The 25182-nt window shown below is 39.4% G+C and overlaps 1 protein-coding gene across 5 annotated transcripts in view; it reads right to left on the reverse strand.

Moving 5' to 3' along the window:
• KDM2B (lysine demethylase 2B) overlaps nt 1–25182 on the reverse strand; it is a 3837686-nt gene that overhangs the window by 1860905 nt on the left and 1951599 nt on the right. The window lies entirely within an intron of this gene.

The raw sequence follows: 25182 nt of genomic DNA on the forward strand, positions 1-25182 counted from the left end.
GGTGACTGGTAGTAGGTAAGGAATAATAAGGTTTACCCCATCTTGCTTCTCTCTGAGAGAAGGTATGGCAGCATGCTGGGTGCATCTTGTGTCATAGTAACCATGGAGATTGAAAACCAGTGGCAGGGGTATTAGCATGCAATGGGGCAAGCAAAGGCAGGACATCTCTGCAGAGGTAGGGTGACACTCTTGAAATGCCCATTTGCACACACATCACTGAATATCTTCTAACATGTCAGAGAGGAGTTAGGGAATAACACAATTACAGACAACAAAAGCACCAAAAGGACCATGGAACACTATGTTTAATGAAGAATAAATCCAGTATCCAAGACTCCTACCTGACTACTGACTATCTCCAGAGAAGGACCCTCAAGCAACTCAAATATGCATTACTGAATTTACAACACACTGAAATGAATGAGAGCTAAAATATTCAGTTTTGCAGAGTGCATTGTTTTGTAACTCAGACAGGGCATTACTTTGAAGAAGGGGACAATCGTTTATTCCTCCATTACTGAAGTTTAACAGTAAGGGGTAGTAGTGTCTAACAAGGGGGTTGCGGGGCAGAATTTTCCCCTTGTAAAAATATAAACCACATTTTTGTTCATGTATGCTGCTTTTACCAGTTTTTTTTCTATAAATAATTTTTTACTAAGTTTGACAAATTAACACACATCATAATTTCACAATTTAGCAAAGAAAATGAGCAACTGAAAAGTGTAAGTAAATGAGCAAAAATGAGTAAATAAATACAAAATTTGTTAAACTACATTACCAGGAACATGGCCATGCTGAAATATAAAAATGTATAATTATGTAAGTAACTTACCACAATGGTAAATGTTTGACTAGATTACTCATGGTATTCTTAAAATCTTGGAATTTTCCCACAAAGATCCCATCCATGCAGACATTCTTCTAAAGCTCAAGATCATATGCCCATGAGCTGTAAGTCCACCCTAGGTACACGCCTTTATGTTGGTAAAAGAGGTACGCACATCTACCGCATCTTCAGAGCTTTCTTGCCCTGATAAGGAATGTGTTTGAGTAGAACACTAGAATGGCTTCCTAAAGAAAGGTCAGAACCCTGAGATAAACATGTAAAAGAGAGGGTGAATTATATGAATATATGAAGTTTAGGGTTGGGGAAGGAAAGAAGTTAGTGAATACCCCACCCTGGTCAGAAGGTATAACTTCAATTGTATACCTTTAGAGGGAATGGGTTATAGCTGTGGTGAGACCAACATTAGTAGTAGCCAGGCAGTAGCCATTCATGCGAATCCCCTCTTTTCATAATTCTTGACAAGCTAATTCTTTGTTTTCAGTAAGTACTGCTTGATTTTTTTCTAACTTCAGAATATCTGCCTAAATACTTTATCCTTAAATTTTCAGGGTCTACGTATTAGTTTCCCTTCAAGTGTTTGGCAGTGTTTTGTACAGACTCAGACACCTTGAGTGACATTTTTCCTGTAAAAGCATAAATGAAATTTCTCCAGTATCTAGTTCCACACAGGACAACTAGTTTGCAATGACAAGAGCTGTCCACATAGTTGCAAACCAGATACTCCTGACAGTGATTGATATTCTCACTCCAACAGACTAATCAATAAAAAAGGGTCTGTTGCCATGGATATGAACTTTCCTACTGTCTCCGTTACCAGCTTGGTGGATATGGGCATCCTGATGCAATGTAGAAATTGGCTAATTTTTACTGACAACCAGTTAATTCTCAAACAAACTGATACGGTACATGAGAGATGTATTTACAGAACATCACTGGAGGCAAAGCTCTCACATAAAAGTACTCCTAATGTCAATAAGGTTGTCAGTAGTAAACATGCTGCACTCATCATGCACAATTCAAAGCAGACATATAGACCCAGATATACTGAGGCACGTACATGTAACCTTTTTAAACCACATACTGAGGCACTTACATGTAACCTTCCTAATCTACAAAGACCTCCTAGATAAAGTAAACATATGAAATAGCCTCAGCAGCCCCAAACACACTCTTTCAAAACAACACCCACATCAACACATAGAGCTACATCTCATGGAGCCACTACCTCTAAGCCCATAAGGCAAGTCACTCCACAATCCAACATTCTAGTCATTGGAGACTCCATTGTGAGGCACACTGATGTCCCTCTCACCAGGCTGAGTAAGGAGAAAGTTACGGTCAGTTGCTTATCAGGGGCTAAGATCTGCCACATTACACATGCACTCAGGTCACTGGATCACAATTACCAATATGACTCAGTCATAGTCCACGTGGGAGTAAATGACCTGGGATGTACTTCCCTAGACTATATGAAGAGACACATCATAGAGCTTTCGGAATATGTATCTCAGGCTGGTATGAGCCTAGCATTGAGCAGCATTTTACCTTCTCCAAGGATGATGCCACAATACGAACAAAAGATGACTGACATCAATAATTGGCTCTAGTGTCATTTGTCAGCATGGAAGCAGATGGTCAACAGACCACGTTGCTTTGCCAGGGATGGTCTGCACCTCTCCCCTCTAGGCTTTTGAAAATTAGCTAAAACATTGTCTTCACCTACAGTGTCTTTTTTAGGCAATGCCAAACTGAAAGTTCTTCCGATAGCAAATCAAAACCAAGAAAATCTAAAGGTATTACTGCTCAATGCCAGGAGAATAAACAAAAAACTCCACTCTCTGAAAGCTCTCTGTACCCTAGAGAATGCTGATGTCTGTGCAGTATCAGGGATGTGGTTTAAAGCCACAGACAGCACACCAACAGTGCAGGATTATAATGCCTTCCACACATTTAGACTAGATACTTCACAGGCAGGGACTAAAGATGGAGGCGTTTCTATTTACATCAAAAATAAATATACTTCAAGGTTGTTCAAATAGGACAATGCACTTGAGCTGCTCCATGTTCAAATCACCATAGGTAAAATCCAATACCACTTCCTTGCAAGCTATAGGTCCCACTCTATGACCCAAGAAACATATATCATGTATTTAAACTTATTAGAAACACTAGCTATCGAGTCCAGTTCCATATTCATGGGTGACTTTAATTACCCCACTATTAACTGGGAATTCTATATGACATCAAACGTACATACACAGAGATTCCTGGATTTTGTAAACAAAAACTTCCTGGACCAGATAGTCAATACACCAACTAGGGGTGCAACCATACTGGTCTTCACTAATATCGGAGAGTGCTGCACACCTCCTACTGTAATGCCTTCCCTGGTAAGGTCAGACCGCAAAATGGTCTCCTTTGGAGTAAAAATAAAACCTGGACCCCCAGCTAAACTGGGAATATTTACAAACTATTCTAAGGCTAACCTCATGCTATTAAGTGAGAACCTGGCAAACTTTCAAGCCCCTATAAACCCCGGAAACACTTTTGCCTATGCAGAACTGTTCACAGAAACCATGTACAAGCATGTTAATAGCTGTATAGAGGCAGCTGTACCCACCAGGAAGAAGTACAGAACTAACTCAAAAAACAAGTCACCCTGGTGGAATCACAAAATCAATCGGATGTATAAGAGGAGGAAGAAAATCATAGCAAAAATTAGGAGGTGCAGCACCCAGCAGGATAAAAGCACTCTCACATTAAACTAAACAAACAACTCAGAGAACAAATAAAGTCTACCAAAGCCAAATTTAAGGTAAGCTTGGCCTCCCAGGCCAAGGACAACCACAAAGCCTTCTTTAGCTATGTCCTCAACCTCAAAGGCAATACACAATTGTGTGCAGAGCTCATTGTAAATGAAGCCACCTATACTGAGCCAGAAGATATAGCAAACCTCCTGGCTGATCAATTCAGCTCCAACTTTACTCCTCTCTCTCCCTCAATCTTCCCTCAGGCAATATCATCAAATATAACTCTCCCTACTATCACTAGGAAACAGATCCTTAATGCTCTCTCTAAGACCAAGAACACTGCATCAACAGGCCCAGACAATATCCCAGGATGCCTTCTAAATAGCATGAAACATGACCCATCAGGACCTCTGGAATTACTATTAAACTATAGTCTCCAAACATGCTTCGTGCCTCATGAATGGAGAAAGGCAACAGTCATCCCTCTGCACAAATGTGGGCCATTTACAGACCCTGGAAACTACAGACCCATAAGATTCACTAGTCTTATATGTAAAGCCATGGAAAGAATTATCATGGAGATGATCAACAGAGGTATAGTAAACCTCCAGACACTGGACCCAACCCAGTTTGGTTTCATAAAGGGCAGATCATGCCTACTCAACCTAGTGGACTTCGTTGGCAAGGTCACCAAAGCAATGGATGAGGGCAAAATCATTCACACTGCCTACCTTGACTTGGCCAAGTCATATGACATAATACCCCACTTGGGCATTGTTGACAAACTCAAGAGGTTAGGTACAAACCCATATGTCACCCAGCAGATAGCCAACTGGCTCACAGACAGGACCCAGAAAGTTAGAATTGGGGAGTCCACCTCTACAAAGAGGCCAGTCACAAGTGGAGTCCCTTAGGGTTCAGTCCTTAGAATGCTCCTTTTTGGCATTTACTTCTGATAAGTCAAGGCCAATGTCAGTGGTCTGTGGCTGACTAAATTTGCAGATGACTGCAAATTAGGAGCTGTCATTGAATCTCACACTGACACAAATGTTCTCCAGGGGGGCTGACACAGACAAACAACTGGTGTCAGAGTCATGGACTACAACTAAATGCCAAGAAATGCATAATAGTATCCTTTGGGAAGTCATCCATCCCTGGTAACTATCATACTGACAACACAACCCTTAGAGTTGACCCAGTAGTCAGGGGACTTAGGGACACACATAAATAGTAATCTAGCCTTTGATCATCATGTGTATACAGTGGTGAGGAAATCATTCTATGTTGCGCAACTCATAAACAAAGGTATGGCATCTAAGTCCAAAGAAGTCATTGTTCCACTGTATTCGGCATTCATCAGACGATTCATTGAGTACAATGCCCCCTTGGGTATGTACCTAACCAGGCATATCCAACAACTGGAACATCCACAGCGGTTCCTCACTAAAAGAATACAGGGCATAAGTAACATGTCCTATGCAGACTGTCTCAAGCCCCTATCCCTGTATTCTGTCGCCTACAGGCTTTTGGGGGAGATCTATGCTTGGCATACAGAGCATTGTCAGACCCCATTCTGATGGACTTCCTGCATATCCACAAAACAAACAGTACCAGAATTACCCATTTTAAAGACTTAAACCTTGCCTGTGATATAAATAGGACCTGCTGGAGAGATAGGTATGTATCCTAGAGACTCATCCATGTGAAGCAGAGTTCCCCCCAATCCAATTCAAGTGCAAATTGGACAATTAGATGAGAAACCGGAAATTCAACCCTGGTTTGGCACCTATGTCTCTGATGCAAACAGGTAATCTGTAAATGGTTCATCTCCCAGGCCCATGCTTACACTTATCAAGGGTATCAGAACTTGTCAGAGATTTGGGATGCATGGCTATGCTTAAAAAGGCCCTTGTGGTCATTAGTCTAGTAAACACCTATCAACCTATGAACCTATAGGTACTACAACAGACATAAGAACATCTACCATTACTGTATGCACAGATGTCCTACGATTTTTATTAGATCAGTTTTGCAGTATTCCTAACATCTGGGATGACTCCCAGTGCTCAATCTGGTTGTGTGAAGAAAAGGGACACTGCTTCTAAATTAAGTCTACCAAAGCCATGTTTGAAGTAAAAGTAGTCTGCCAGGATAAGGATAATCATAAGACATTCTTCAGCTATATCTGCAACCTCAAAGGCAACACACAACAATTTGCTTAACTAATTGTAAATGAAGCCAGTTATACAGATCCAGAATACATTGTTCCAAATGGAGAGATGATTGCGGTCCGAATGGACAGATGATAAATCAAGAAGCAAAGGAGAATAGTATTGCTGGAACTGAATTTATCCTCAAGTCTTGGTGAGTAACTTCATAAGTTGGACCCTGTTTTTCACAAAATCTCATCAGGATGACACTAATATATAGACTGTATTTTATATAGCATATAACATGGACAGTAGCAGGTTAAAAATAAAAAAAGATAGCTGAGTGCACAAGACCCAGGACAAAAAAGTGCCCAATCCTGGTAGGCGCACTGGTGCCGGGAATGGAAAAAATGACAGTGTAGAATTCACAAGACACGGAAACATTCCTACAATGGGGCCAGACCAGGTCCACGGTGAGGATGGCCCCCCCTGTTGTAGAAGGAAGTAGTAGTCCACAAAAATCACAAAAATTGATAGGCTAAAAAAGGGACATAAAGACAATAGAGTAGACTATTGAGAATAATAAACAAATTATGTATTGTTATTATGATGCAAGAAGCCCAGAATTTCCAGACAGAAGGTACAGAAAAATATTAACAGAAACATTAGAGGAAAGAAAAATACTTGCACAAGAAAAACTGTCAGAAACCTTATATAAAAACTTGTGTTCATTAATACAACAGATTTATGAAAAACATTATAGACCAAGAAACCTTGGACCATTTGGAAAAAGAAGTGACTGAGGAAGTGCGAAAATACAAAGAACAAAATCTAGAGATTTTTGAAAGGTATAAAAAAGAAATACAGGTATGGGAAAGAAGGAGAGATCTGATATGGTGCAATATTTATGGAAAGGAAAAAGCCAAATTAATCAATACAGAAAAAAAAAAAAAAAAAAAAAAACGGTCCCAAAGATATTCAAAGAGAAACACGGGCAAAGGCATCCAGATATGGGAATGTAGAACAGAAGATTAGTAAAGTAGAAGTTAAAAAAATAGAAGCTGAAGTTATGGAATACCTGTGAAGTGAAGGATTTAGTGTAAAAAGTCTAACACAGGTTATATCACAGCATGCTGGAACAACAAGTCGACCAAGTAAGCAGAAACAGGAGGAGCAGGAGACATCTGAAGAAGAAATATGGACAGGGGAACGAGAAAGAGATTTAATATGGTGCAATATTTATGCAAAGGAGAAAACAAAACTAATCAATACAAAAAGAGCAGCACCTAAGATATTTGAAGAGAACTGCAGGCAAATGCATCCGGATATTTATTTATTTATTTATTTATTTATTTATTTATTTATTTATTTATTTATTTATTTCACATTTTGTTAACCAGGTTGGTCCAGCTGAGCACAGACCCATTTTCAATGGAGACCTGAGGAATAAAGCTCTAGCAAAATGTACAAATTATTCACTTATACAATTTTCACAAAACTGAATAATAATAACAGTTATGTAATAATCACAAAGTTGAGTAATAGAAAAACAGAGAAAGTAACAAGTATAATAAGAGATGTAATGAAATTGGTACACTATTTACAGTACATACATAGAGAACTTTTAACAAATAATACAGAAGAAAGATTCTTATATGTTAGGCAAAAATTAGTGCAAATATACTATCATCTGATTTTTATTTTTTTGTTAATTAAGAGGTGTCGTGCTTAAAGGGACAATACTAGTGTTTAAAATTAGGGTTTGAGTTAAGCTGACACAAGTCATGTCCTCTTCGAAATGTCACTTTCATTCCCACCCACAGTGTCATCTTACTTTTAAATATCCTGTAAATTCACAGTTCCAGTCTTGTTTCAGCTCCCAGGATAAACTACCCCCCCCTTTCCTCTAACCCCTCCTCAACTTTCTGTCTAAAAATGGTATCCACTAGCTACATACAGTCTCTGCTTCTCAAACTTAAACCATGTTCCCCCTCAATTGATGGCCTCCCTCCACTATTTCTCCAACTAGCTGCCAAATCTCTTGCTCTACCTATCTCTATTCTCATAAACCGTTCTATTACTGAAGCCAAAGTCCCTGCCATATGGAACAAGTTATACACTCTTCCCATTCACAAAGGAGGTAACTCCACTGATCTATCCAACTATAGGCCCATAGCAATACTATCACCTCTCTCCAAGATCTTAGAGAAATGTGTATTCAAACAAACCCTACAATATTTTACTCAAGAAAACCGAATCACTCCTACTCAACATGGTTTTCGCCCTGGCCATACTACCTCTACTGCCTTCATCTCTTTCACAAACACCATTTCACAAGTTACAGATCACAATAAACTAGTTTCTTGTCTCTTTCTTGATCTCTCAAAGGCATTTGAAACTGTCTCCTACCCTCTACTATTAGATAAACTCTCTCTATTAAACTTATCTCCCACCACTATTTCCTGGTTCTCTAGTTACCTCAGTAAACGTTTCCAATCTGTCAAATGGAACTCTGCTACATCCCTGAAATGCCTTATACAGATGGGAGTACCTCAAGGGTCAATTCTAGGACCTCTGCTATTTAATATTTTTACTAATCAACTATCTTCCTCTACCCCACACTCTTCACTTGTTAAGTTTGCAGATGACTCCACATTCATCTCTATTGCTGATTCTTTTACTGATCTCCAAACTATAACACAAAACTCTTTCTTGACTATTGAAAATTGGATCAACCAATACCATCTTATAGTAAACGCTAATAAGACTAAGCTATTACTGTTTTTACCAAAAACAATGTCCTACTTGAAACCATCTTTCACCATCGCTTCTCTTAACAACACACCTATCTCAGTTGAAAGTCACACACTAAACTACTAGGAGTCATTATTGATGATCAACTAAAATTTGACCTACATGTTCTAAGTAACATTAAGAAAACCAATCAAAAACTTGTTTTTCTTTATAGAAATAAAAACATTTTCTCATTCAAAGCTAAAATAGCTCTTTCACATGCCTACTTATTACCTACCCTACTTTATGGCTCTCAAATTCTTACCAATCTACAGGCCACACTTACTCATAGGTTCATAGGTTGGTACTAGGCTATCGGCCCTAGGGTCTATACAAGCCTAGCCATAACAATTCCCTGGCTATTTCTTCCCACAATATTTACTTCCCTGGACCCCTGTCTAGCAGGACGACTGACATGATCCCTGGGGTGAATTTCCTATCTCCCATCCAATCGTCAAGGTTCCTTTCGAAGAGGGCCAAAGAGGCACTCTGCTTGACATGTATGGGCAGTCTATTCCAGAGTCTGGGGAGTCTCTGGGTTAGGAACCTATTCCTCCCGCATGTTTTGTTCATTGCGGTGACAAGGTTTAGATCCCTGAACCGTATGGCTCTGAGGGATTGGGATTTCTTTAAGTGTAGCATTTCCAACAGCTCTGGATTTGACATGGCTTTGTATGTTAAGCAGAGATCACCTCTGAGTAGACGATATACGACAGAGTATAGCTGGAGTCTTTTTAGATGGTCAGCATAGAGCATCTGCTTTAGGCCTGTGATTCTTTTAGTGAGGTATTTCTGCGGCCTTTACAGTTGTTGCAGATGTCTTGAGAGGTACATAGCAAATGGGGCGTTGTATTCTATAATGGGTCTAATGCGGGATGAGTACAGTGGGACAATGACCTCCTTTTTTCTGGATGAAAAGCCCTTAGTGATGAGGTGTGCCACATAGAAGGATTTCCTGACTGTTGTAGCAATGTGGTTATCAAAGGTGAGACCACTGTCCACCTGTGTCCCTAAGTCTCTTATCACACTTTTGGTGTTTAGTGTACTGCCACCTATGTGGTAATTCATGGCTACATGTTTTTTTCCCAAAAGGGGATAACTATACATTTCTTGGCATTGAGCTTGAGCCCACAGCTTTGGCACCAAGCATCTGTTTTTGTAAGGCCCTTTTGTACAATATCCACATCATTTGGGGATTCAATAATGGCTCCCAGTTTGCAGTCATCTGCGAACTGCATTAGCCACAGTCCCTTATTGTTGGCCTGTACTTCAGAGAAGTAGATGCCAAACAAGAGCGGTCCCAGGACTGAACCCTGAGGTACTCCACTTGTCACTTGTCTAGAGCTGGATTTGGAGCCAGTTGGCAACCCATCAAGTGATGTAGGGATTAATGCCCAACTTAGCAAGTTTATCTATGAGTCCAGAGTGGGGGATGGTGTTGAATGGCTTGGCAAGGTCCAGATAGGCTGTGTGGACCACCTTACCCTCGTCCAAAGCTCTGGAGACTGATTCGAAGAAGTCAATCAGGTTCAGGAGACAAGATCGGCCCTTCACAAACCCAAACTGGGTGGAGTCCAGTGTTTGAAGGTTGCCAATGTCTTTGTTTATAAGCTCCATAATAATACGTTCCATGGCCTTGCAGATCAGGCTTGTCAGACTGATGGGGCGGTAGTTCCCAGGATCCAAGGTGGATTCCCCCTTGTGGAGTGGGATAACTGTAGCTGTGTGCCACTCAGTGGGCACGAAGCCTGAGGTGAGGCTATGATTAAACATGACACTTAGGTGAGGTGCCAGTTCATTTTGTAGTTCATGTAGTACACAGCCCGGGATGTCATCTGGTCCCCTGGATGCTGTTTTCTTAACTTTGGAGAGTGTGGTGTTTACCAGTGTGGCCGTTACTACCGGTATTGAGATGTACCCTTTAGGGGGTGAGAGGGGATTGAAGTTTGCACTGAATCGATCTGCCAGGATATTGGCAATATCCTTGGGATCAGTATATATAATGTCATTCTGTTGTAGCTCAGAGCAGATCTGAGCATTGCCATTTAGATTCTTGACATAGCTATAGACTGCTCTGTGGTTGTATTTGGAATCTTTAGCAATTTTATTTTCGTAACTAGCTTTGGGGGATTTTATGAGGGATCTCAGCTTCTTACTGAGGATGGTAAGGGAGTTTTTTGCATCCTGGGATTTTCCTCTTTTCTGCAACAGTTTCTTCTTTTTGTTGTAAAGTTTGTTTATGGCAGGGGACCACCAGATTGGCTTCCTTTTTTTGGAGGAGAGTGTCTTGATTCCATTTGAGATGCCACGATTCATGTGCTCATGCAGTGCCTTAGTGTAGGATTCAGCAGTCGAACTTTCAGTTCCTGTCTGCATGGGTGTCATGAAGTTTGTCACTTTTGACTTGAGTAGCATGAATTTGGCTTTGAAGAAGTTTTTTACAGAGGTTTCCTTACTTGGGGGGTGGGGGAGGGATGTGGACGTCAAGGGTGATTAGTTTATGGTCAGACCGGACCAACGAGGGGGTGGCCATAGGTGTGGAGCATCGATTTCCCATGTTGGTAATGACCAGGTCTAGGATATTGGAGCCCCTGGTGGGACTATGGATTCATTGATCCAGGGCATTGGAATTTATGAATTCCAAGAACCGTTGGGCAAAGGTGTTGTTACACGAGTAATTTTCCCAGTTAATGGCAGAGTAGTTGAAATACCCCAGTATTAGGGTGTTTGGCTGTATCTTGATATTTTCCAGTATGTTTAGAAAGGTGTAGTGAGAATCTTGGGGCAGGGTGGGGGATCTGTAGCAAGCTACAATTTGGACTGCAGTCTTACCTAGTGTTCGTTGCACCTGGAGAATTTCAGACGCATTGTGTTATACAACTAGCCTGGTGATGTGAATATCCTTGGTGAATATGGACACTCCTCCACCTTTAGTGTTTCGGTCCTGGCTTGGTGGTCGAAAAGTGTGCGAAGAGTTGTTTCTGGTATTGCAGGGGTACTCTCTGGAGCCCTGAAGCAGGTCTCAGTTACTGCACAGATATCGATGTTCACCATTTTTAGGAGTGCCTCGAGAGAGTGAATTTTGAGGTTTAGACTTCTAGCATTGAGTAGCATTACCTTCAGATTTTGCATTCTTGTACATGTTACGGTGGTGGTTTTGTCCTTTTAACTTTTCCTAAAAAAGGCGCTATAGGGGTGGCAAGAGCGTTAGCCAGTAACCTGAATCCCAGGGGCGCCAGGTGCAGACCATTTCTGGCAAAGTATCGTGGTCCATCGATTATGTTGTCCCAGGCAGACAGATACTGGATCCCCTTTGAATGACACCAGAAGCTTAGCCAATTGATGAAGTCAGTCATTTTGTCCTTATACTGTGGTATCATTCTGGGCGAAGGCAGAATGCTACTCAGGGCTAGGGTCATACCTGCCTGGGCCACATGATCCGAGAGATCTTCCATGTCTCTCTTCATGTAGTCCAGGGAGGTACATCTCAAGTCATTCACTCCAACATGGACAATGACAGAGTCATATTTGTTCTTGTGTTATGATTAAATTTGAATCCACTTACAACAAGGTAGCTAAATTTGCTGCTGAGATGCCATACTCATCTCATCATTGTCTCGCTCTCAGAAAATTAAACTAGTTAGAATTCCCCCATAACCTCTTACTTTCTCAGCTCTACATAATTAATTCTATTCTATATCAGTCCACTTTTTGCCCAAGCATCACCGCTATTATCTCCCACTACACCCCTGGAAGAACACTCCGGAGCTTTGAACAACATCTCCTGTTCATTCATAAACCCAAGATTACCTTTGGCAAAAACCTTTATTGCTATCTGCCAGCTAAGAACTGGAATAAATTACCACTAGATATCAGTCTCTGTAGATCCAAACTCCAATTCAGAAAGGCAGTAAAAGATCACTTTAGCAAAAATAAACTATGTCAATGATATCTCCCACCGACTGACTTACCTCTCTTGGCTATACTTTCTCTACCATTTATTTCTCTTCCATGTAACTCTACCTTTTTGAAAACACTCTATCTTTTTTTTTTTGCATTTTATCTTTCATTCCATTGTGCCTCTATACTCTTTTAGTATTCTTATTACTACTCTACCTCTTCTTCTTACATAAACTGGCAGTTTATTCTGTTCTGCTTTTGGACTTGTTATCAGTCAAATGATTATGCTTTTGAGATCCTTATTACTTATTTGTTATTACACTCAACAATCTTGTATCTTGTATGCTTAATAATTATAATCCTAAGTATTCTTGTACACCGCATTTTACTTTCACGTGCTATAATGTTGTTTCTTATTGCCATGCATGCTTTTCCTGCTTTGTTATTCTATGTAGGTTTCTTATGTTATTAATCTGTACACTAAGTTTACTTTATTGTATGTATTTACTGTGGAGCTTTTCTCCCTGGGTCTCCACTGAAAAAGGGCTCTGTCCCAGCTGGACTAACCCGGTCAACAAATATCAAATAAATAAATAAACTAATCTTTGGAGTTGTGTTCCTCTCCGACTTACATTGGACTGGGGAACTATGCCCCCAGCTCCTGGCTCTTATTTAAAATAAAGCTGTGCCAGAGAAAAGGGACATCAGTATATATTACTTTTTAAATTTTGCATCACTCATGCTTCGACAGATGTACAAGCAGCCCACTCATAAAAAATAGTGAATTTGCCTAGTAATATTCAGAAATCAGCACATATCAAACTAGAAGCTGAGGAACAGAAGAGTGTGTCTACTAATGCTCCGACCTTCTGCCACACATTTGCTTTCTATGGAATTACTAGCAGGTCAGAAAGTCACTATACCAGACTAGTATTCAAAAGTCAGAATACAGTAAAACATGAAAGAAAGATAAATATGGTTTCCATTACTGTTTGCCTGAGTCACATGCTTTCTATAGGTAGAAGCCATGTCATAAAGTTGTTGTAGATGGCCAGGATTCACAGTCACCACAGAATAAAATATGAAATGAAAGAAACAAAAAACTCTGTTTACTAATGTTTTAAAAGCTTTACATTACTGATGTGCTTTCTACAGTAGTAGCAGCACTCAGGTCATAAAATGCCTGAAAGGCTGCTTTTCTCAGTGGGTAAAATGCACAGATTAAACTAATGAATGGCTCACAGGGAGAGCTATTGTCAGTACAAATGCAATTTGAGATGGACTTTTGCTAACACCTTTGAAACTTCCTCCAGGCACTCTTCCCCCATCCCCCTCAGCCAAAGATGAGCATACTCAGAAAGGCAAATCTGAAATGTAAACAAAGGCTGCATCAAAACAAAAAATCTGTGTTATTGTCCCTTTACAGCATAAACTGCAAGAGGGTGATTCTAGGAAGTGGAGAGAGCGGTAGAACCAATTAAGTAGGGTCCTGACAAGGGCATATCCATGACTTATAGAGAGTACTTCTTGATTCTTTTTTTTAAAGCTGTTTGTGTTTGGGATGCTACATAAGGTGAAAGGGAGATTGTTCCAGAAGTGAGGGACAGCGGGTTCATATAAAATTTTGCCAATTCTTATGTTGGGTCTGCATGTTTGTAGAAGGACTTTATCAGTACTTCATAGTGGGCATAGAGGGGTATAGTAAGTCATAATATTGGAGAGGGAGGGACAGGCTGTGGGTTTGTTGAGTAGGCAATGAGTTAGTTGGAAATGTGAAAGTTTAAGATGTTGGGGAAGTTCCATCTAGTGAAGGTTTTTTACAGCAATACGGTTTTGAGAGGTATTAGGTAGGTTAGCTGCAAATTTAGCAACTGTGTTGTACGTCTGTTCAAGTTCGGTAAGGAGAGAGGATTGGAGATTTGTAAAAACAGGAGCTGCATAGAGAAGGGTTGGAAGTAAGTAGGCTAGGGCCAAGCGGAGTCTAGAGTCAGTAGTTAGGAATTTCTTGTTCTGATGCAGGAGGCCTAGTTTTTGGTTTGTTTTTTTTTTTTTTGATGAACTTCTGTATGTGTAGACCAAATATTAGTTGATCGTCTGTTTTCATTCCAAGTAATTCTGTGTGGTGCTCTACTATAATGATTTTTTTAGAAGAGGAAATTGTGAAAGATTGTTTGAGATGGTTAACTGATTTAGGGAGAAAGGAGAAGTTTAGTTTTTTTGGGATTCAAAGTGAGTTGATATTTAGTTAGCCAATTTTCTACAGAAAGGAAAGATTCTTGTGTGAGTGACTAAAGTTATAACAGTGTGTCAGAGGTGGTGATAAGTATGGAATCATCAGCATATTGTATAAGGGTAGAATGAGAAGTTGAGGTATAGAGGTAATTGGTGAAGATATACAAAAAGAAGCGGTCCCAGGATGGAGCCCTGGGGAATGCCTGTATAAATGGGTATAAAAGTAGAGCAGGAAGACTGCCATTTGACTAATTACCATCTGTTTGCTAGCTAGCTGGAGAACCATTTCAGGGTGGTGGGAGACAGATGTAGGCTGACAAGTTTGGCTAGATGTATGGAGTGGGATACCATGTTGAAGGTTTTTGATAGGTCTAGGAATAGACTTGAAATCAGTCTGATATTATTGCAAGCTTTAGCAATGGCGTGAGTGAAAGATAGAAGGGCTGTGCAGGCACTACGATTTGGTCAAAAGCCACGTTGAGTACGAGTTAAGAGATTATTATGGATGAGAAATTTGATCAATTGGGAATGTATACATTTTTCTGGGATTTAAGATAGGGAGAAAGGATAACAATGGGTCTATAGTTGGAAAGATCAGTGCAGTTGCCTCCTTTGTGAAGGGGTATTATAAAGAAAGATTTCCAGATGTCAGGTACAGTGGCTTCTTTAATGGATCTATTTATGAGTATAGAGACTGGGCAGGCAATACATGTGGCTTCTCCTTGAGGAAGAAAAAGGGTAGCTTGTCGGCAGAAGGAGAACAAGGTTTAAGCTTTTGGAGGAGAGACTTGATGTAACAGGCTGAGACAGGTTTAAGAGAGAAGAGTAACTTCTTTATTTCAGGTTATAGTGTAGAAATGATGTGAGGGTTTTGGTTGGTGTTAGTTAGTTTACCGATGGTGTCAATAAAGAAATGGTTAAGGAGAGAGAAAGTGTCTTGTGCAGAGAGATTGGGATAAGGGCTAGGAGTTTAAGGTTTTCCACAATGAAGGATAGCATTGGTGTTTGTCCAGAAGTTTTTGGGTTGGACTGATGGATGGATTGGTCTTTATAGTGCAACTTTTTCTTGTCATTTCTTATTTGTCTTTTGGTCTGATCCCTAAGTTCTTTCAGTAACTGATGGTGAGTAGGAGTTTGGAATTTTGCCATGTTTTCCAGGCAGAGTCTCTTTGCTGCATAAGGGTGCAAGTATCTTTTGTGAGCCAGGGGGCATAATTGGATTTTATTATTATTTTACGGGTGGGGGGGTGCTAGATCATTAAGGATATTTAGGAATATGCTGTTGAATTCTAGTACTGCGTCATTAAGAGGAAGTGTTTGCAGGCTAAACCAATTGATGGATGTGAGTCTGTCATTGAAAGTGGAAGGATCAAAGGCAGAGAATTTATGGCAGTACTTAAGGAGATGAGGTTTGTTAAGTTGGGGTGAATATCTTTGGATGTAGATAGGTAATCACTTAATGCATCTGGGAGTGAGCATGGGTTATGGTAGAGATGAGGGTCAGTGGTCAGAATTCAGTCGAGTGTTGAACTTGTATTAGACTGCTTGTTTGAATAAGTGAGGGTAGTGATTAGTTGTGTAAATCTGAATAAATTAATGCTTTGGGCAGGGGCTTCAGTATTTGGGGTATTCTATTCTATATTTATGTCTCCAAGTATTCTAGTTTCATATGGTATATTTTGGGAGATCCAGGATAGTATATTTTGGATAGCAGGGATGTTTTGTCAAGTGGAATATAGATTGCAGCGATAGCAAGTTTTTTTCTGATTGTTGATGTGGCAATTTAGTAGTTGTATTTCAGCTGGGAGGAAGTCAGAAGGGGCAGTGGGGAAATGGGAGAGGTTCAGGTGTTCAGAGTAAAGAACTGCAACTCCTCTCCTTTTTTGTGACTTTGTCTTGATGACAGGTATTATACCAAGGGGGCAGAAAGTGTGTTTTACTGATATGTGGTTTTAGCCAGGTTTCTCATAGTGCTAATATATATGGGGGCTGTAGTGTGAGATCCATGCATGTAGTTCGGTAACTTTATTATATAAATGCTGTATATTAATGGATAGAAAGGATAAGTTTTGGGTGAAGAGGTGATGGGGGATTTTGTTGGTGTTGTGGGTCCTGGGTTAGTGTGTATGTCACTGGTTTGTAAGAGTATTGCCAGAAGGAGTGTGGGTTTGGGAGAAATGAAGGTGTAAATGTAATGTTTCAGTTTGAGTTTAGGGGAGAGAGAGGGGAAAAGCTGCAGGAGTTTGTGATGAAATAATTGATTGTAAGAGTAATTAAGTAGCGAGGGAGAGATAGCATATGGGAGACTGATTAAGTGTTTGTCTGGGGACTGAGATAAATTTGGTATGGGTTTCTGGTAATTAAGGTCGGTGTGATAAGATGTTAAGGAGGTAAGGGGTAGTAGTAATGATGTTAGTAATAGCCTGGATATCATGACTGAGAAGGTTTTATGGTATTAAGAAGGAAGTATGTAATAGGAGAAAAACGGAGGAGAAAACAGTTGGTAGTAGAGTGGGGCAAGTTGAGTGTGAGGGGGAGGGGTTTGGACATCTGATGTGAAGTTATGTGGTGATTGGTTAATTGTGGGAGTGGAGAAAAAGAGAGATAGTGTATAACTCTGGGGTATTCAGGGATGGGTGGGAATGGGGGTAGGGTACAGGAGCAGAGTGAGCCTGAGCACAGTGAGGGCGAATGAAGCAGGCTGAACCAAGAGGAGAACAAGCAGCAGATATAAATAAAATATCAGTTTGAATGCAATGCCACAGGTCAGTGTCAAAGCTACAAGCAGGAAATATTCTATGTAGAATGCCAAAATGGTAAAAGTTCACAAAAATACACTTAAGTATTGTTCTTGTTAGCTAAACAGGGAAATAAACTAACATACATGAATTCTAGACTAGGCTATGGGGGGGACTGCTAAAAGCATCCCAGTTTGTCTGCACGGCACTACACTGTGTAACAAAGGCAGTAAAATCTTAACAAAGGGATGCAATGTACACTGTAGTATATTTGTTGAGTATCCACTTATCAACCACTTTGGATGCAGTCTGTTGGTAAGGCACAGGAATGGTGCAGGAAATACCTGCCAGTAGGGAGGAAAACTCAGACTCAAAAAAATAGTGTGCATGACTGTAAAAAAAAAAAAGAAAAAATGGTCAAAGAAAGTGATGTTTAAAAGAGTAGTTTGAAGGCAATAGAATACTGCAAGTTAACATGTACTAGAAATACACAATCTAACAGAACCAGATAATGCACCAAATAATGCAGTTTGGTGGCAGCATCTAATAATAATTGGATAAATACAGCTTATAACAATATAGTTCAGCTAATAACAGTTGGTTCAATATAAAGTCAACAACAAGCAGTAATTGGATAGGGTCAAAAAGCAGACAGTAGTATTCCACTAACAGCAGTAATTCAAGGGCACTGACAAATGGACCAATGAATTGGTTTTAACCAAAACAGGATAACTCAAAACAAAAAAAGTTATCTAGCAATGCACAGAGTAAGCAATGTAAATTAACAGGGTCCACTAAGGCAGTACAGAGCAGTAAATGTAGAGTATTATATACAAAGAGCTATACATGTATTTTCTTTCTGTGGTCACTACAGCAAGGAGCAGCAAAAGAAACAACAAAATGATACCACTTTACAGCTCATAACCTGCTCGGCAAAATGCTACATAAGCAGAAATGCAAAGAAGCTATGCCTCCAGTCCAAGTCTAAAATCTTGTCTGTAACAACATTAACTCTAATGAACATTAAATACAGTTGTTACAAGTAATGATCAGAGTTTAAAAAATTAGCTGGAATAGAAAATATTTTACATACAAACTTATGTGGAGGGCACAATAAGAAGTGGACGCCAGGGGCAGTTACACTCTCGAGATAGTTAATTTTATGGTGCCCTATGACTGCAGGGGAATAAATAACTTCCATTCTGATACCGTGTAGTGGGAAGTCAGAGCAGGGGAGGCGAATATGTTTAACCTGGGAAAAGAGGAGGAAGGGGAATGCACATGAAAAAATATCTACAGAACCATGAGGAGATCAAGCAGAAGATAGAAAATGCAATGCCGCAGGTCATTGCCAAAGCTATAAGCAGGTAATATCCCTGTAGAATCCCAAAATGGTACAAGTTCACAAAAATACACTTAAATATTGTTCTTGTTAGCTAAACGGGGAAATAAACTAACATATATCAATTTTAGACTAGGCTATGGGGGGGGGGTGTGCTAAAAGCGTCCCAGTTTGTGTACATGCTACTACAATGTGTAAAAAGACAGGCAGTAAAATATTATCAAGGGATGCAATGTATACTGCAGTATATTTGTTGAGTGTCTGCTTATTAGCTGCTTAGGGTGCGATCTTGTGGTAAGGCAGAGGAATGGTTCAGGAAATCTGTACCAATAGGGGGAAAACACTCACACTCAAAAAATAGTGTGTATGAACTGCAGTATATTTGCTGACTGTCCACTTATCAAACCCTTAGGAGCAATCTTGTGGCACGTGAGAGGAATGGTGCTGGAAATTCATACCAGTAGGGGGAAAGCACTTGTGCTCAAAAAATAGTGTGTATGAGTGGCGAGCACACTAAGAACTGGATATGAAGAATTTTACAACACAAAAAATAAGAAAACAAAGAGGAAAAGTAGAAAAGAGGATTAGTAATGGAGAAGTTAAAGAAACAGAAACTGGGGTTATAGATAACCTGAGAAGTGAAGGATTTAGTGTAGAAAATCTAATTTTGATAATATCACAGCAGGATACTGCAATGGATCTCCAAATTACGAATAAACCACTGGGGCAGAAAACATCTGATCAGTTGCCATATGAAAATACTTTGGAGCTTTCCACAGGAAACCAGTGCAAAAGTTCAGTTGGAGTTGCACAGCAAAGGAAGGAACAGGAAACTGTGGAAACTCTGACACAGTCAATGTTGTGTAGTGATAGGCCAGTGAGTTCCCATATGAAAGAGCAACTGAAGAAAAAAGAATGAAACTGAAGAGAATGTGCCACAGGAAGATGCTCTGGAACTTTCTGTAGAATGCCTGCAGGAAATGGAGAACAAAGAATGTGCCCTCAGTTTAGAAGAAAATGATCTAAGAGAATAATTGCTTGATTTAATAGAGATGGAAAGACATATTAAGATCAACAAAAGTAACAGAATACAAAAAGTCAATAAAACCCAAAAAGTTAAATGTATAATAAGACCAATGAACACAGTAACTAGGACTGTTCATAGAGATTTGTGCGATATAACAGAAGTAAATAGCATACATTACTGTGCAGCTAAATTAATAACAAAGCCTCACCACAAAATACACAGTACAGTAACGGAAAAGAAGGGGAGAAATCAAATGCCATTGTGGAAGTATTGAACAGAGAAAACTATAAAGCAATTAAGACAAGAGGTGTCACTGCTAGAAGAGTATAGAAGAGGGAACAGATCAACAAAATAGTCAGAAAGATAGATGTGATAAAAGCAATGCACAGTATCAGAATAGATTAGGATCTATTGTGCACTATTGCAAATAATAAACAAAAAATATCAGCACAGCCAGAAAACTTGGACAATACAAAGATAAATATAAAGGAGAATTACAAAATAATCAACTTATTGATGACCCAAAAAATGTTATACAGAATTGGGAAACAAGGCAAAATAAATTGAAATACCACCAAAAGAAGAATAAATAGATAAATTTTGGAGAAATATCTATAAAGATCCTGTGGAATATAACATAGATGCTAAACGGATAGAAGAAGTAAAAGAAAGAATAAGAAGTTCAAATGTACAAGATATGAAATAGGATGAAGTAGCGGCCAGAGAGACTGAAACAAAGTTAAGAACAGCCCTTAATTGGAAAACCCAAGGCCCAGATGCATTACCTAACTTCTGGCTAAATGTACTGACATATATACATGAAGATTTAGCCATGAGTAAGAACTATTTCTATGCACACCCTGAACAGACACCAACCAGGTTAACAACAGGAAAAATAATGCAAGATATCCCAAAAACTGTAGACCAATAACTAGCCTTATGATGACCTATACACTGTACACTAAATTGGTGCTAGCAAAGTTTATAGTCATTTAGAAAAAGCTCGATAATGGCAACAGAATAAAAGGGTAATAAAGAAAGTCTTATGGAACAAAGGATAATTTGTTGTTAAATAAAGTCATAATGGACAACTGTAAAAAGGGGAAGAATCTAAGTATGGCATTATTATTCCAGGGATAAAAATCCAAAGGGGGATATTCCATGGTGACTCATTGTCACCACTGCTCTTTTGTCTTGCCCTTAACCCATTAAGCTGTCTACTTAACATATTAGGTCATGGCTGCAATTTGGCTTCCAGAAAACAAAGTGTAAAGACTTATCTTCTTTTTGTGGATGATTTAAAACTGTATAATTCACCAGATGAGTAAATGAAATCACAATTGCAAGTGGTCAAAATGTTTTCAGATAATATAAGAATGTCATTTGTTCTTGATAAATGTGCAAAAGCAACCTTTAAAGCAACAAAGCTACAGCATCAAGAAAACATCAGTTTGGGACAGGAATGTAACATAAAAGAACTCGAGCAAGAGGGAGTGTATAAATATCTGGTAACTGATGAAGGATCAACAATAACACATGAACAAATGTGAATAAAACTTACTAAGGAATACTTTAGAAGACTTAAATTAATACTAAAAACAGCATTGACATCTAGGAACAAAGTCCAAGTTATAAACCAATTTGCTCTCCCTGTCCTAACATAAAGTGTTGGAGAGATTGACTGGCCCCAAAAGGTGCTGGATAGGTTGGACAGGAAAACAAAAAGGATGCTTCATGCTCATCAGATGATTTATAAAAATCAGTGCACACCAAGACTATATATTCCCTGTTCTGAAGGAGGTATGGCCTCCTCGAAATTGATTACATGTACAGATCTGCAACTACAGAACTGCATACATATCTGCTGACCTCACAAGACCCAAATGTAGTGAAAGTTTTAAAACATGAGGAGAATAAGTCTAAGATGACTTCCCTGCTTAGTTTAGCAGAAGCATATCTCCATTAAGCAGGAATGGAAATCAAACCAGAAGTAGATAAAACTCAGACAGTAACTGAATGTGCCAAAAAACAAAAGAAATAATATAAGGTGAAGGAAGAGATGAGAAAGCAAGAAATGTGGAAAATGCATACATATAGTTGCAAGTATAGAAAACTCTTGGAACAGCCTCATGTTGATCAACATCCAACATAGGAATGATTAAGGAGAGATGAACTTAAACCAAAAGACAAAAGGTTAATATTGGTGGCCAAAGGTAGTGGACTATGTACACGTTAGTTTACAAAGTCCATTGAACATGTGGGAGAAGCAGACAAATATAGATTCTCCAAAAACAGAATTGGAAACAGTTGCACATCCTATTGCTGGTTATGATATACTAATGACAGAAGGACTGTATACTGAAAGTCATAATAATGTGGCAAGACTGTTGCACTGGGGATTGTGCAAACATTATAACACTGAAGTAGCTGTAAAACACTGGAAACATGAGCCACAAAGCATTATAGAAAATGATGAAATTTGTATTGCATGGGATCATCCATTACCAACAGCTCAAAAATGGATGCAAGAAAACCAAAGTAGTCCTTGAAAAGAAGGCAAAAGTAGCATTGATCATGGAAATTACTACAACCAGTGACTACAGTGTCTTACATAGAGACAGACACAAAGTCATAAAATACCAGGATTTGCAGGCAGAAACAAGGGCAATGTGGAAGAAAGATACCCAGACAGCTCCAATAGTAGTAGGAGCAATGGGTCTTACAAAAAAATTTAAAATCACAATTACATATGTTACTGATACATGTAACTCTTTACAAATTGCAGAAGGTGACATTACTGGGCACACTGCAGGTGCTGCAAAGAGCCCTTCTGGCTAACATCAAAGATTAAACAATACTAATTTCATGAACTTTAATCACACTTTGACTTAGGAATGAGGTCCATTCCGTCATGGTATTAGAAACCCAAAAGACTTGGAGAAATTAAAAAGGGACAAGCCAGAGGACATGGCAAATCTACTGGATGATAAATTCATCTCCAATTTTACCTCACTTTCACTGCAAGACACCACTGAAGAAATAGCCCCAGCCATTACACCCTTGACCATCACAAGGGAGCAGGTCCTCAAAGTTCTATCCAAGGACAAAAACACTGCATCTATGGGACCTGATAATATTCTAGGATGCCTCCTTAACACCAGGAAGCATGGCCTATCAGGCCCTCTAGAATCACTATTTAACTGTCATTTCCAAAGAAGCTTCATGCCAAACAAATAGAAGAATCAGCTGTTATGCCTCTGCACAAGGGCAGGCCATCCACTGACTCAGGAAACTACCAATCCATAAACCTGATTAGTCTCATTCCTAAAGCTACAGAAAGAATAATCACATATTTGATAAATGATGATATAGGAAACCTTCAGACACAGGATCCAACTCAGTTTGGTCTTGTTAAGTTCAGGTTATGCCTACTCAACCTGATGACTTCTTCAAGAAGGTCACAAAAGCATGGAATAGGACAAAATGGTGCATATTGCCTACCTTGACCTGGCCAAGGCATTCAATACAATATCCTACTCAGGCATTGTACATAAGCTCACTAAATTAGGTATAAACTCATATGTCACCGACTGGCTAGGCAGCTGGCTCATTAATAGGACCCAGAAAGTCAGGGTAGGGGACTCTCTCAGGGCTCAGTGCTGGGCCCACTCTTTTTTGGCATCTACTTCTCTAAATTCAATGTTAGTGTCAAAGGCCTCTGTCTGACCAAGTTCACAGATGACTGCAGACTAGGTGCAGTAACTAAATAACCCCAAGACACAAATACCCTCCAAGAAGGCCTGACACTGATTAATAATTGGTGCCAGAGTCATGGTATAAAACTCAATGCCAAGAAGTGCATAACAGTTTGTTTTGGAAAAATGGCCACTCCTGCAAATTGCTACATTGATAATACACCACTGAGAGTAGACTCAGTAGTCAGGGATTTGGGAATGCATGTAAACAGTGACTTGGCCTTTGACTATCATGTATTTACTGTAATAAGGAAGTCTTTTTAAGATGTGCAACTTTTAAGCAAAGGTATGGCATCTAGTTCTAAAGAAGTCATTGTTCCATTGTACTCAGCCCTCTTTAGACTAATCATAGAACATGATGCCCCCTTTGGCATGTACTTCACCAAGCATATGCAACAACTAGAGCATCCACAGAGGTTCCTCACAAAAACAGACATGGTGTAAACAACAAGTCTTATGCAGTCCACCTCAAAGCCTTATTTTTATAATCAGTCTCCTACAGATTGCTGAGAGGCATTCTGTGTTTGACCTACAGAGCATTGCCTGACCTAACTTTAGTGACTATGTTGCACTTCTGCAAAACAAACTGAATCAGAAACAGCTGATCTGGGGACCTAAACCTCAATTACAAAAAAATTAGAAACGCTGGGTGGAGAGGTATGTGTCTCAGAGACTTCCCTCCTGTGGAACAGGCTTCCCATCCACATGAAGCAGAATTCTTCCTCTGCACCTATTCAAATGCAACCTGGATGAATGGATAGAATATCATAAATTTACTCCCTGGATTGGCACCTATGTCTCCATTAGAAAGAGCTACCTTGTAAATGCTCCACCACTTATCCCTGAGTTATATATACTCCACAAAAACCTATAGGACCAAAACTTGGCTAATATTTTTGGGAAGCATGGTTAGGCTTAAAAAGGTCAGCTAGGGTAGATTAGCTTAGTAATCCACTATGATCCTATGAAATACAGCCTTAAAAATTAGTTTTTGTTCTAAACTGAAAATTCAGTTTGTAATGTTTAGTGAAATTGAAGATTAAGGAACAAGTGACGTCTTCGAGAATGGTTGTAGAGTCTATCCCTTGCATGAAAGCCCCTGAAGTAGCTACTGCTCTCGTAAGTGAGCTTTAACTATTATTGGTAACTGTTTGCTATGATTTATATAATAGAAGAGACTTGCATTGCATACCCATTTGGAATTAGTTTGTTTAGACACTGGTAAGTATATTTTCTTTCCAGCAAAAGACATAAGCAATTGCTCAGATTTTCTCTGGTCTTTGGTCTTTTCTAAGCAAAACCTGAACTGTCTAAGAACATCTAACAAATGAAGAATTCTTCCTCCTTTGTTCTAGATATTTGGAAAGAAAGCAGGTAGTTAGATAATCTGATTGAGTGAATTCAGAAACCACTTTAGACATGAAAAAGGAGTGGTTCAAGGGCTTAGTCTATGGATGGCCTAATGGTTAAGGTGTTTGCCTTACAAACACAAGGTGCATGGTTTGAGTCTCACAAGGGCTAATTGGCTAGGCTTACAATGGCTCCCAAGGGCACTTAGCCTAGTACTAACCTATGAAACTAAAATAGGAGGAAAGCACCAATGGGTCTATAACACATAATCTGTTCTAGCTGAGGATAAGGCTACTAG

This window comes from Protopterus annectens, chromosome 4.part0 (genome assembly GCF_019279795.1).
Source record: "Protopterus annectens isolate FY-2018-M chromosome 4.part0, PAN1.0, whole genome shotgun sequence".
NCBI classification, from domain to species: domain Eukaryota; kingdom Metazoa; phylum Chordata; order Ceratodontiformes; family Protopteridae; genus Protopterus; species Protopterus annectens.